At 30.8% G+C, this 12,348-nt stretch overlaps 1 protein-coding gene across 3 annotated transcripts in view; it reads right to left on the bottom strand.

Annotated features, from left to right (window-relative positions):
• The window catches only part of LOC100168639 (protein artichoke), a 234,835-nt gene that overhangs the window by 47,338 nt on the left and 175,149 nt on the right, over positions 1-12,348 (bottom strand). For all 3 annotated transcript variants that reach the window (XM_029488154.1, XM_029488155.1, XM_029488156.1), the window contains one exon: positions 9,382-9,449. The gene's annotated coding sequence lies outside the window, so the exon portion shown is untranslated. The remainder of the gene's footprint in view (positions 1-9,381; positions 9,450-12,348) is intronic.

The following is a 12,348-nucleotide window of genomic DNA, read 5'->3' as shown; positions in this document are numbered from 1 at the left end:
ATAGAAACAAACATATTATTATTTATTTATGTGATTTTATTCCTCAGTATTCAGTCTTTACTTTTAATCGCTTTTACAGTTATACCGGTTTAATTGTTTAAACGTAAGATAAACACAAATTAACAGTTTAAAAATACTTATAGAAGGTACAAAATTAAAATTTTGGTTCAGAAAACAAGAAAGATTTTAAATGTTCATCAATTATTGTAAAATAATTGTATAAACTATAAATGTATAAATCATTTATTTGTTTTGGATTTCATCAATTTTACCAGACCTTTATTTATTGAGAGTGAAGGTACGTCCAGTATCGATTCCCTCAGATAGTTTTAAATCAATCGATCGATTCCACAAATTATGTGTAGTTGTTAATTAAATCTATCCTTGATCAGCAGTTTTAATGACAAACAAATTTCAAACTCAGTGAATTATGAAAATATGGAGAATTTATAAACTTCAAGAATAAAAATTACAAATTATAATTTCATCAATCATTTTTAAATTTATATAGTTTATAGTTTTCTAGTTAGATCACTCTTGACATCCAAACTGTCCAATGCACTTAACATATAAAAGTCAATAATTCAGTTAGTTTGAACATACGGTATTTAGTTATGGGGTTCATCTACTTACGACTAGTAATGTCTTCTCCATTTAATAAATTAGCAAAATTATATTATTTAAAATTTTATAACCCATTAATCAAAGAGCTACCAACCATTTCATTTTCCGGTAAATCAAAAGATAGTGGCTCTAAAATTCTACTAAAAAAATTGGTAATACTATTACAATATAGTAATAGCTGGTACTTAAAAAATACCTGCCTGGTCAGTAGCACTGCTGAGTGCCTGCCCATAAACGCAATCTCATATTAATAACCATTTATCACATTTACTCATTGTATTGTATATATTTTGTAAATCATTTTTAATACAAAAAAAAATTAAAAAATCTTTTTTACAGTTGTATGTTATTTTTTACAGCCATATAGGCTTATGCGTTCTTTAATATAGTGCTGTATGATACATTTACTTTTCAGTGTTTTGGGTTTTCTTATCGCTAGTTTATAGATCGCTGAACGTAAGCAACGATGAAATTGATATTGTCCTGAACCAATCAGCAACTGTTGATTTGTCTGGATGTCATTGCCGAACTTATACACCAAAATAATATATTACGAAAAAACATAATTAAGTAAAATATTAATTTATTTTTCAATTTAATAATTAATTTAAGCAGTAACAAGGGTACTTGTGGTTATGACAGGTAAAAATTGGTAAAAGTAAAATCGATAGGTTGTTTAAAACTACCTGTACTGGCCTATAATTACCTCATTTGTCAATTTGTCAATTTTATTCCAAACTAAAATTAATTAAAATCTTATTGCACCTTTTAAACATGTTGTTACAATGAATCCTAAAATAAATAAATCATATTTCTCCTATATACAACAATATGATATTCAATAGTACCTATAGGTATATATCGGTTGTATTTTTAAAATTTTTTTTGTAAAATATACAATTTCGAGTATTAACGTTTAAAACTATTATTTTATTTAAATATTAAATTTTTTTCATATAAAATACGTCAACTTAAATATTTAGATTAGAAAGTATTTTATAAATTTTCAAAACTTGAATTATGGTAATTTCATTGTGATGTTTGTGTAATAAAACTTTAATTTTAATACAATTTGTAGGTTTGAGCTTTTCTGCGGAAATTTAAGTACAAGTAAATATACTCATGTCTCATTGGATATTTATTAGCTCATTACAATGGTGTAACTACCTAGTATCTACTTAAAACTTTTGTGCATTTACAATTTATATATTATTTTTTGATCTCCTTAGTTCCATAGTAACTACCCGAGTAAGACAAATTGTGTTTCACACTCTCATAAAGTTAAATTTACGATATTAATGATCGTTTTTTTCCATGTTTATGACTTTCAATTTTATTTTTCTAGTACAAGTTACATTTTTGCATTGAAGAAATACGTTTATGTTGACTACACTATCTGATAATCATATTATTTCGTTTTATACAAAAGTATTTTACTTAAGTACCAATAGTATTCATTACGTTTATCAACAAAAAATTGACTTATTTTTAAATAACAGAAACTACCAGAGTCAAAAAATTTTTCGTTTAAAGTCCATAACATTTTATTGAAGTTTGAAAAAGGCCAAATAAAAATAAAAAAACAACAGTTTAGTACAGTGTATACTCATTCGTTTTTATTTTTAATTAGTTGGTAAATTGTTATTTTTATTATTGTTAGAAAAACGAAAGTAATTTTTCAATATAATTTTAACAATAAAGTTAATGAAATTAGTAGCAGTAAACGTTGAATAATGACAAAACAAAAATAAAGTTAAATTATAAACATTCAAGTTATCGTATATTTGGAAATTTATAATTTTTAATTTACTCTTATTTATACATTTTGCTACATAATATCATCATGGAAGTAAAAAAAAGTAATTCGAGTGATGGGTTTACCTAATTTTATAATTTTCTTATTTTTAGAATGGCCGATATACTTATAATGTATGACTAATACACATAATAATATGACAATTAAATGTATTTTAAAGTATTACATATTTTTCAAAAGTAAAAAAACTGTGCTTATATTACTTAAATCATATTCGTGTTGTATATAATATGTATTATAATATTGGAATGCCTGTTCAATTTAAAATAGATCACTAAACTTTTATCTAATTTAATTTAACTTTATGAAGTTGGTCGTACATGACTATGACTTTATAGAAAAATTGCATATGTCATTGTAAAAAAGTAAACTTGTAGTTTATCGCTGGTTCTCTAAGACACCATTGTATAATAAACAAACTTCGGAACGTTTTTAAACATTAGAAGTCCGAACATAATACTTTTACCTAACATATGAATAGAAATACAAAATCCATTTGATTAAATGTTCGTGCAGAAACTAATCTATGCAGTTCTGCATAAATGGCTCATATTATAAAAATAAGCAGGTTTACCTTTTACACCTATAGTAATATTAGTATTTACCATGCTATATACACCAATATACCTGCGTAGTATATCTTTCGGATCCAGTCTATTATACCTATTTTTCAAACTATATAATATATAATATCACGGCATAATGGAAATTGACCATGATTTCCAAACAACATTACGCAGGTGAAAGTCTTGTATAAGAATAATAATAAAACAAAATTGTTTAGGTGTTCGGTTTGTGCAGTTTGGCAATGAATGTTTATTACTATATAGATACTATATATGTGTAGTGTATCATAGCTTGAGACTAGTGTGAAATAAATAAAATCACCATGTTCGTGAACAGCAGCAGCAGCAGCAACAACAACAACAACAACAACGACTATCATAATAGTTTATCGCTATGTAAGCTAAGGTGCGGTTTCAATCGGCACAGCGCATTAAACGGATATATAAGCCATACGCGTTCACTGCGTGGCCCTATAGTACTGCGCGCCGCCGTTTTTCGGAAATCGATTATCGGATGTTTTTACGTGTAGGTAGATACTCGTTGTATTTTTACTGCGGTCAGTTCACATTTTACTTCCTATATGGCTATTATATACGTAGGTATATGTTTGTGTGTGTGTGAGAGAGAGAGTATACACTTACATAGTTATATGAGTATCGAGTACACGATGTCAGTATAAACGCGTGAGCGTGGGATCTGTCGGCGGCAGGGTTATAATATTAAATAACATAATAATATTATCCTTACTGCGGCCAAACGGTTTTGGCGGCCTTGAGAGCGTCTCAACTCTCAGCGCCACACGGACAAAAGACGCCATATTCGTATAACGTTGAAACGGCCCGACGTGGGTCGTTAATACAGTTAATAATTAGAATTTAGTCGATGTGTATCAATATAATTGTTCAGTTTTTCGTCTCAAAAGAAAAGTTCTGAAAATGTTGTTACGGCGTATACACTTTACGACCATTTATAAGTATAAAATATTTTTAAATACATTTTATACCTTAATAATAACAAGAAAGTTCATTCAAAAACAACCAAATTGATATTAGTTTACCAAAAAATAATAGGTTTGTAGCCGAAAAAATGTATTACAGTGAAATATCCATATTACGAATTCTCAGCGGATAATAAAATAAATTCAAATTATAGAACAATTCGTTAAATATAATTAAATAAATTTGGTTCTAACTTGGTTATAGATTTATGGTTCTTAAAAAATATTTCGTTAAAATGACCAAAAATGTCGTCTAATGGCAGTTCATTACACCAAAGTTTCGCTTTATTAGAATTTTATACTAAATTTCTACATCATCTCAAATCTTTATTAGATATTAAAAACAATATATAAATAAATTTCACGTAAATATGCAATAAATATCAAATTTTTTCAAAATATCTAAAAATACCTAATAATCGTTAAATATGCAAAACAAGTTGTTATCGTTAGTTTGAAACTATAACGGTTCGTAAAGATTAATGACAAAAATTAATGACAACAATATACAATATATTGTCTACATGTAATAATTTAGTCCAGGGTTATAATATGTCACTGATTATACAAAATAAATACGCGACTGTATTACCAAGTAATAGGGAATTTCCATACTACATTACTACCAGACACCAGTGGACTCGAGAAATTACGATTGCATGACGGGAATAGACTCGTTCTCAGTCCTCACCCGTCGAGTGAACGATGGCTGTGGTTTCGGTCATAATAATATAATATTAGACAGGGAAGTGACGGCTTCTTGAACTATAGAGACCTTGTCATACTGTCACAAGTCAATCGTTAGTCAATGATGAAACGCTATATACTACATATTACATGGTATTATAATATAATATTATTATGTACTTTACTATTTTAGTGACGGGATTTACCAAGAACACATACATTAACGAAACCACCTCCCATCGTGAGTGGACATTTTTAATACGAAAAATAATTTACCGGGATATGCCTTATGTATTTCATTATTTTAAACGGGTCCAATGTGATATTATTTCTATACAACGCATCACGTTATATATTACACGTCATATTTTATTTACAGTCTCTACCTTATATGTGAAACCCCATACTGGATCTGAAACCATGTGCACACAGGGACATTATTGAGTTATACCAGCCTAACGACCCCCGAACTCGGTGTGGGTGACTTAGCATCCTCCTTGGCATACGGTTATCGACCAAAACTTGTCGAGCTCCGTTTAAAAAATATACCCACACACGACATATTGAAGTTAAACATAATAATATTATAATGTGTATACCTACTCGACGTTTTTTTTTTTGTGGGCTTTTATGCGCGCCAGGCGTCGTTTAGTAGTCAGCTACTACACCATAATATAATATTATTATAATGTAAGCTACAAGCGTTCCTGTAATTATTTTTAAGACACTACCAAGTATTTTCCTTGCAATTTCCGTTCATCATAATATGTATATAATACGACCTTTTGACAGGACTGACTGTGTTTAATAGCAGACGACGGCACCTAAAACTACGGTTGAAACGGTATTAAAAAATGTTTTTTTTTTCTTGACACCTCAGCAATTAATACGCTATACTGATTACCGGTCGCATACCAAATTACAAAGACGATTTTTCCCCGAAAAAAAAACCCAATATATAGATTCAATAATATTATACATATATTATCGACAAACTGTTGAATCTGGCATTCGATAAATAACCTCTGATTTCTATGGAATAGATAGAATGACAAAAATAAGCAGAAAAACCTTGAATTGTATGATATAATGAGCAATGGCTATAGGTCTATCTATTGAATTCCAAACCTCAAGTAAAGAGAGTATAAAATGTATATACATTTATACATTTCAAATAATATGGTCAGATAAAAAACTTAAATGGCAGAAGTTGGTGCTACAGTTCGAGTTCCAGTAGGTATTCTTTATAGACAAAGATCAAAGGGACGCTCGAAATATTTTAGGTGTTGATATGGAGGTGAGGTATTTTTAAAGTCTTTATATTCAAAACTCGAAGTTTCAATACAGAATATGCCAAACAAAGTTTAATAACGATTGACAAAGTTTCAAGGGAAAAATACATTTATTTTGATTTACGGAAAATAGCAACCCAGCAGGAATCCTGGAACTGGACAAGATCAAATGCATCGTGCACGTCATGCAATATCAAACCAAAACATTTTAGCATAAAAATAATATGTTTTACGTAGTTCAATATTATGTCATGTATTAACTGCAGTATGCTTCAATAAATAAATGCAATATAAGTACCTATACCTACTTCATATAGTTTCAATAATATGAACATTTTGATTAAACATTAGTTATTTAAAATTGTATATTTTATCTAACATATTATGGCATTGGAATTCTATAAAAATCATAGGAATTGACAATTGTATAGATCGTCTATTTGCCTAGGATTTATAATATTGAATGCCGAATGTCTATAATCAACACTTTTCCCATAACATATAATATTTATTATTATTCTAACCACACGGTGCTCCGAATAAAACGTTAATCACTCGGTAATCGGTAAAAGCACATAATATATTATTATACTCAGCTAAACGGATTAGTGGAGGGAGTCGTTTTTAATCATATGGCCGCTTCACCGTACAAACCTTCATATTTTGTTCTAAATCAAGCTTTCAGCTTGTTTGTATCTAGAATAGTTAATTTTGAATATTTCTAATTCTATTTATTCAATAATATTGTCCTGAAACTCCCCCACGTGTGAAAATCCTAAGTATCAAGATTCCTATCAGTAGGCGTCAAAGTTCCTAGATTCAATTCTAATACAAAGCGCTTTAAATAAGATCATCACGAATCACGGAGCATAAAATCTAACTATATCGACTATAATAAACCGTGAATCAAAATAGAGCATGCCTGTGTGACAACCCGATGTGAAATTATATGCCTTTGGGTAGTTTTGGGTAGTCAAATATTTTTGATTTGGATTATATCGAAACACGAGAGTCTTATAATGACTCAGTGTTTGAGATACTCCCCTCATTAGCTTAAAGCCTACCACCCTAAAAAAAAGCTGAAGTTTAGTTCACATATTCCTGCTGTATAGTATGTAATACGATTAACGGGCGGGTGATCAATCGAATGATATAATTTGTCGTCATAACGTACGTCAAGTCAAGAAATAGTTATAAATGTTCGCCCATAGTATAATTACAATGTGTGGTTGGTGTAGGTCGGCAACCGATCGGATTACACGATCGAGTAAAAAGTGTAAACGCCGCATGTTTCATTTATTATAATCCGCCGATGTCGCGCCCCCGTGCGCTCAGAGGATCGATGATAGTACGCACTTTACGGTACCTATTCGGAGACATATAAGTAGGCAAATAAATCGAAAATCACGGTGAATCGATGTTTCTATGCGACAATGGTATATCCACAAGTAATCACCACCAAGCCGGACTTTGTGTGGTCTATCGAAATCGTTAAAAAAATATCTATATTAGATAACAAAATCGAAATTTGAAAAACAAACACCAGTAATTGAAAACAAAATTGAAACCGAAGAATATAAACACTGTTATTCGAATTCGATACAGGAAAACATAAATATCGGTATTTGAAACCCAAAGTGAAAAAAAATGTGTTCGGTTTCAAGCTTAAAAAACGCTTTCGTGGTAACTTTGTAGACCAACGACAATATAATATATTATTATGTAGCTATATTGTATAATCATATAACGCGCACCAGATTTCCTCAGTTGCTCATTATAATAATATATTAAATATTTAAATAATACGATATGTACGGCTAGGATAATGAGAGCTTAATATGCACATTTTAAAATAAATTCTATTGTAAAGGGAGGTAGAAAAATTACTTTACCCAAATATTTCATACTTACGTATCGTGAATACCTATTTTACAATTTTTCTTTAATAATATAATAATATCCTATATATTTTTTTAAATATTCTACCATCAAAATGATATTATAATATTTTCCATCGATGATATTATGAGTAAGAAAACTCACGTACTCACATAGCAATTCGAACTCGTTTTTCGTAGTGGTATAATATTATCGTCATTTTTTCTCTCGTGTATGATAGCTGTCAATAATATTGTTCAAATTTCAATAGGAATAGCAATTCCATAAAAAAAAACCCTACCTTTAGTCTGTTAGTCATATATTTTTACTATAGCGTAATAATGGTATGGAATAATATCAGTATATATGTAAAAGCTGGGCACTAACTAGTGAGGAAGTTAAAATTAAGTAGTTAGTTGTTTTTATTCATAATAACTTTTTAACTAATCTATCGCGTTAGAGACAAACAGTTTTCGTAATCACTGCAAAAATTTCAATGTTTCGTAATACTGCCTCCATTAGTGACTTCCTACCGGTGACTGGTTAATAATAAAATTAATAATTAATTTATAGTATTTTATGATATATCTACTCGTATAAAAGTAACATGTATTATCATATTATATTTGACGGGATTTAAAATGAGATTCATTATCTATTGTCATGGTGATGTCATTCACTACTACCACAGTACCACCGCAGTCACCAGTCGTGCATCCAATATCCATATTTTAAGGTCCAATATTCCTATTACGTAATTATTTGTAAGAAGTGAAGGCCAGTACTTGAAAGATTTGATTAAATGTTCAATTACCTACTATACTTTTACCAACATACTTTATATAATTCTACTTGCTAACATCATTAGTTTCAGTTAGATAATTATTATTTTAACATAATATTATAATACATATGTAATACTGTACATGTTTTGGGCAAACAGTTTTTTTTAGTTTATATTTTAAGCTATTAAAAAACTAACTTAATTGTTTTTATATCAATTTAATCGAACCTAAACTGCCTAGTTGGAAAAAAATACTGACTTGTCCAGTTTTGCTGTAGGTATTTACAGTAAAAGTGTGATACAACAAGCGAATTAAATGCACCTACAGCCGAGAGAAACACACGTTATACAATAAATTATTATTATTATGCGTACCTATATTATTTAACACGCGCCTAACAATATTTTATCCCCACTTCCGGTATATCGCCACAGGATCGCGAACACGTGAGTATAATATATATATATATATATATATGTATTTATATTACGAATCATTCCATTTTAACGGGTACGAGGTTCTCGACGAATTCTGTTCCAGTCCCGTCTGTGAACGGTGCACCTGCCTACTATAGTCGGCAGTCATAATTTAATACTTTACGTAAAAACCGTTCATGTGGAGCAAAAGCAACGTCGGTCGTTTATATATTGTACATACCACAACCTGCAAGATCACTGGGGGCAGGGATGGTTCGTTTCGAGAGAATGCTGCAATTATTGTTGCATAAATACTTACGCGTTTTCACGGTATCTCGGTGAATGCATAAGAGTTGTCGGTCCGTCCAGCCCTGAAATACGCCAACGCTGAAACAACAATATACAGATAGCAATGAGATTTAAGATTCATTCAGTGGCGTTGATGGGAGGCGAGGAGAGCTGCAGCCCTCCCCGATATTTCAGGTAAATTTAAAAAATATGTTTTCGGTGAGTTATGGGCGTATTACGTAAGACTTATGTCATGAATTCATATTATGATGTATTAAAATCGTAGTTTGTGTAAAGGTATAGCTGCAAAAATCTAAAATTGTATTTACCCATCATATAACCAAACGTCATAACATGAGGAATTCTAGTTAAGCCTCCCTTATATATAACTGAAAATTATCAATACACTTAAAAATAAAAATCCTGGCTGTGCCACGACTAGATGCATTCGACTTACATTAAAGTTCGTGCGGGTACAACTATCCAGTGGCGTCTAGAGAATATAACTTTAATTGGTGGCGCTCGGCACCGATTCGTTTCGAAAAATTGTATAAATGTATAACGCAGACGTAATTTAGTCATGTTAGTTTTCAGTGCGAACGCCACACATTTAATATGTTTAACGTGTTTGCACATTAAATATATTATATAGTTTCATTACGTAATATACATCTTATCCTCAGCATTGTATTAGTATATCTGCAGTGTACATTTGACACAGATATTACATGGGATTTGATAATTCAAACCCTAGAGATTTTAAAGCATCGAAAAGAGTTCTTGAGACTTTGGACAGAATTGAAACATGGCTTTGGATATATATTTGGTAAAAACGACTTATAGGTACCACAGTTGAATTTTCAGAAATATATATCATCATTTATTTATAAATCTAAAATAATAGCTAGGTATTTGCTAAAAAAAAATAAATTTATCAGTTTGACATAAAAATATAGTTACCTCCTTGTACATACATATTTTTTGTTTTTTTTTTTTTTTATTGTTATATATTTCAAAGATTATATTTGTTTACTGGTTAATTGGTCGTTGTTAATTTTTAAATGTATAGTAAGGAATCACTTATCACTTATGTAATATAGACAGTATAGTACTTAGAACCTACACATAATATATCTCTCTGAAGTCAACGGTTAAGCGCAACGAACAGGTGTGTCGGAATCTGTATCCCGCAGCATCCGTGGTTGGTAAAATATAGGTATAATGTTGCTAAAAATGTCAACCATACTCTGAACAATATAGACGATGTCACCAATATGATATAATATATTATATTCACCCACGAAATTCACTTAGGTATATGTACACGACCTAGGCGTTTGATTGGACTATGATATTATTAAATATTGTTATTAGTATATCGCGATATTCGCGTTGAGCACGTAAGCAAGACGTATAAATGGAATATATTTTATGTAAATGTGAACTGTATTTTAACGATTTGTCTCTCGTCTGCGGACGCCGATATACTACAGACTGAGGTACTATGCCTACAAAATGTATATGTATAATATACTATATATATATACGTACCGTCCAGACTCGGCTCACGCCACGTTAATTGGATACATTTGTAAAACTGTCACGCGGAGTAAACGAGCTGGGGAGAAGAAAAAAAATCCCGATGATTTAAAATATCGATCGGCACGATTAATATTACGAATAAATGTTTTTTTCTGTCGTATACCCGTACCTTGATACGTATATATAGATTCCCAGTTTTCATTTTACACACACGGGGACGGATCCTAACCGGGACCGACGCCGTGTCGTCGTCATCGCACACATATTATAATGTATTACTATTTATTTTATTATTATTATCATCCCCCCCCCCCCCCAAAGATAATTTATATTATATATTTCCACCGTTGACGTTCGCGTTCGCGGGCACATCAATAACCACATCTCACGTAGTAAACCCGATTTTGATGTATGCGTGCGATCGTCGTCGATGGTATAGCCACGGTGGTGTGATGGAGGGGTAACTTTTTTTATTAAACATATATTACTTGTAAATATTATATATATATAATATTTTTTTTAACAACTTTTTTTCACTCTTTCGCTCGTTGTCGGAAGCTTAAGTGTTCTGTCAAAACCGATGGGAAGATTTTTTTCTTCACTACCCATATATTATTATTATTATTATATATAATAGCTCTTTCGCGACTTTCATCGTATACGCTATATACTATCGTTTCCACGCGTAAACACTTTGAGGTGGAAATCTCGGGATAGGGCGCGTGTGTGACATATAATATGTACGACTGTAGTACGACGACTGTACGGTTGATGTGGGTCGAATAGTTTCACAGTAATATATATTATTATTGTGTACGTAATATTTTTCGTATATCGTATATGGACCGTCGGGCGCGTGTGTAGACAAATATTCAATTTTACGCCAATGTGCATAGTGTAATAACCGACACACAAGCAGGCATGGATACTGAGTAAAGATCTAAAAGGGGCAACACAAATACAATTGCAATATACACTTTATGCTTAATTTAAAAAGTTAAATGTGCTTCTCCCCTGAATCTGTCCCTGTACACAAGCCAAGTATTTCAAGTGCGCGAAAGGGATATATTATAAGAAAGCGAGTGGGATATAATATAATTGTAAGACGATGACGACTATTCGATGATAATTTCACTTCTGGTCTCTGGAAGTGTACATAATATAATATTTGGTCAGCGTATGTCTCGACCACTCAACCTTTTTTTTTATTCTTTCTTTTTTATAACGTCCCATACACTGCACATTATAGGGTTATGTGTTTCATTCAGGGAATTACGTTGCACAATTCGTTATTATGTATAATATTTATGTTGGGTACATTATATTATTATTATCATTAGACCATGTGCTCGAATGTTTTTGACCTAATATATTATACACATACACACATTATACTATAGCATACTGATATACAAATACACATTCATACAGTGCCGTTAAGTATAATAAAAAAATT

The sequence above is a fragment of the Acyrthosiphon pisum genome, chromosome A1 (genome assembly GCF_005508785.2).
Source record: "Acyrthosiphon pisum isolate AL4f chromosome A1, pea_aphid_22Mar2018_4r6ur, whole genome shotgun sequence".
Taxonomy (NCBI): domain Eukaryota; kingdom Metazoa; phylum Arthropoda; class Insecta; order Hemiptera; family Aphididae; genus Acyrthosiphon; species Acyrthosiphon pisum.
The sequence above is the reverse complement of the archived record's forward strand: the minus strand, read 5'-3'. Positions and strand labels throughout refer to the sequence as shown.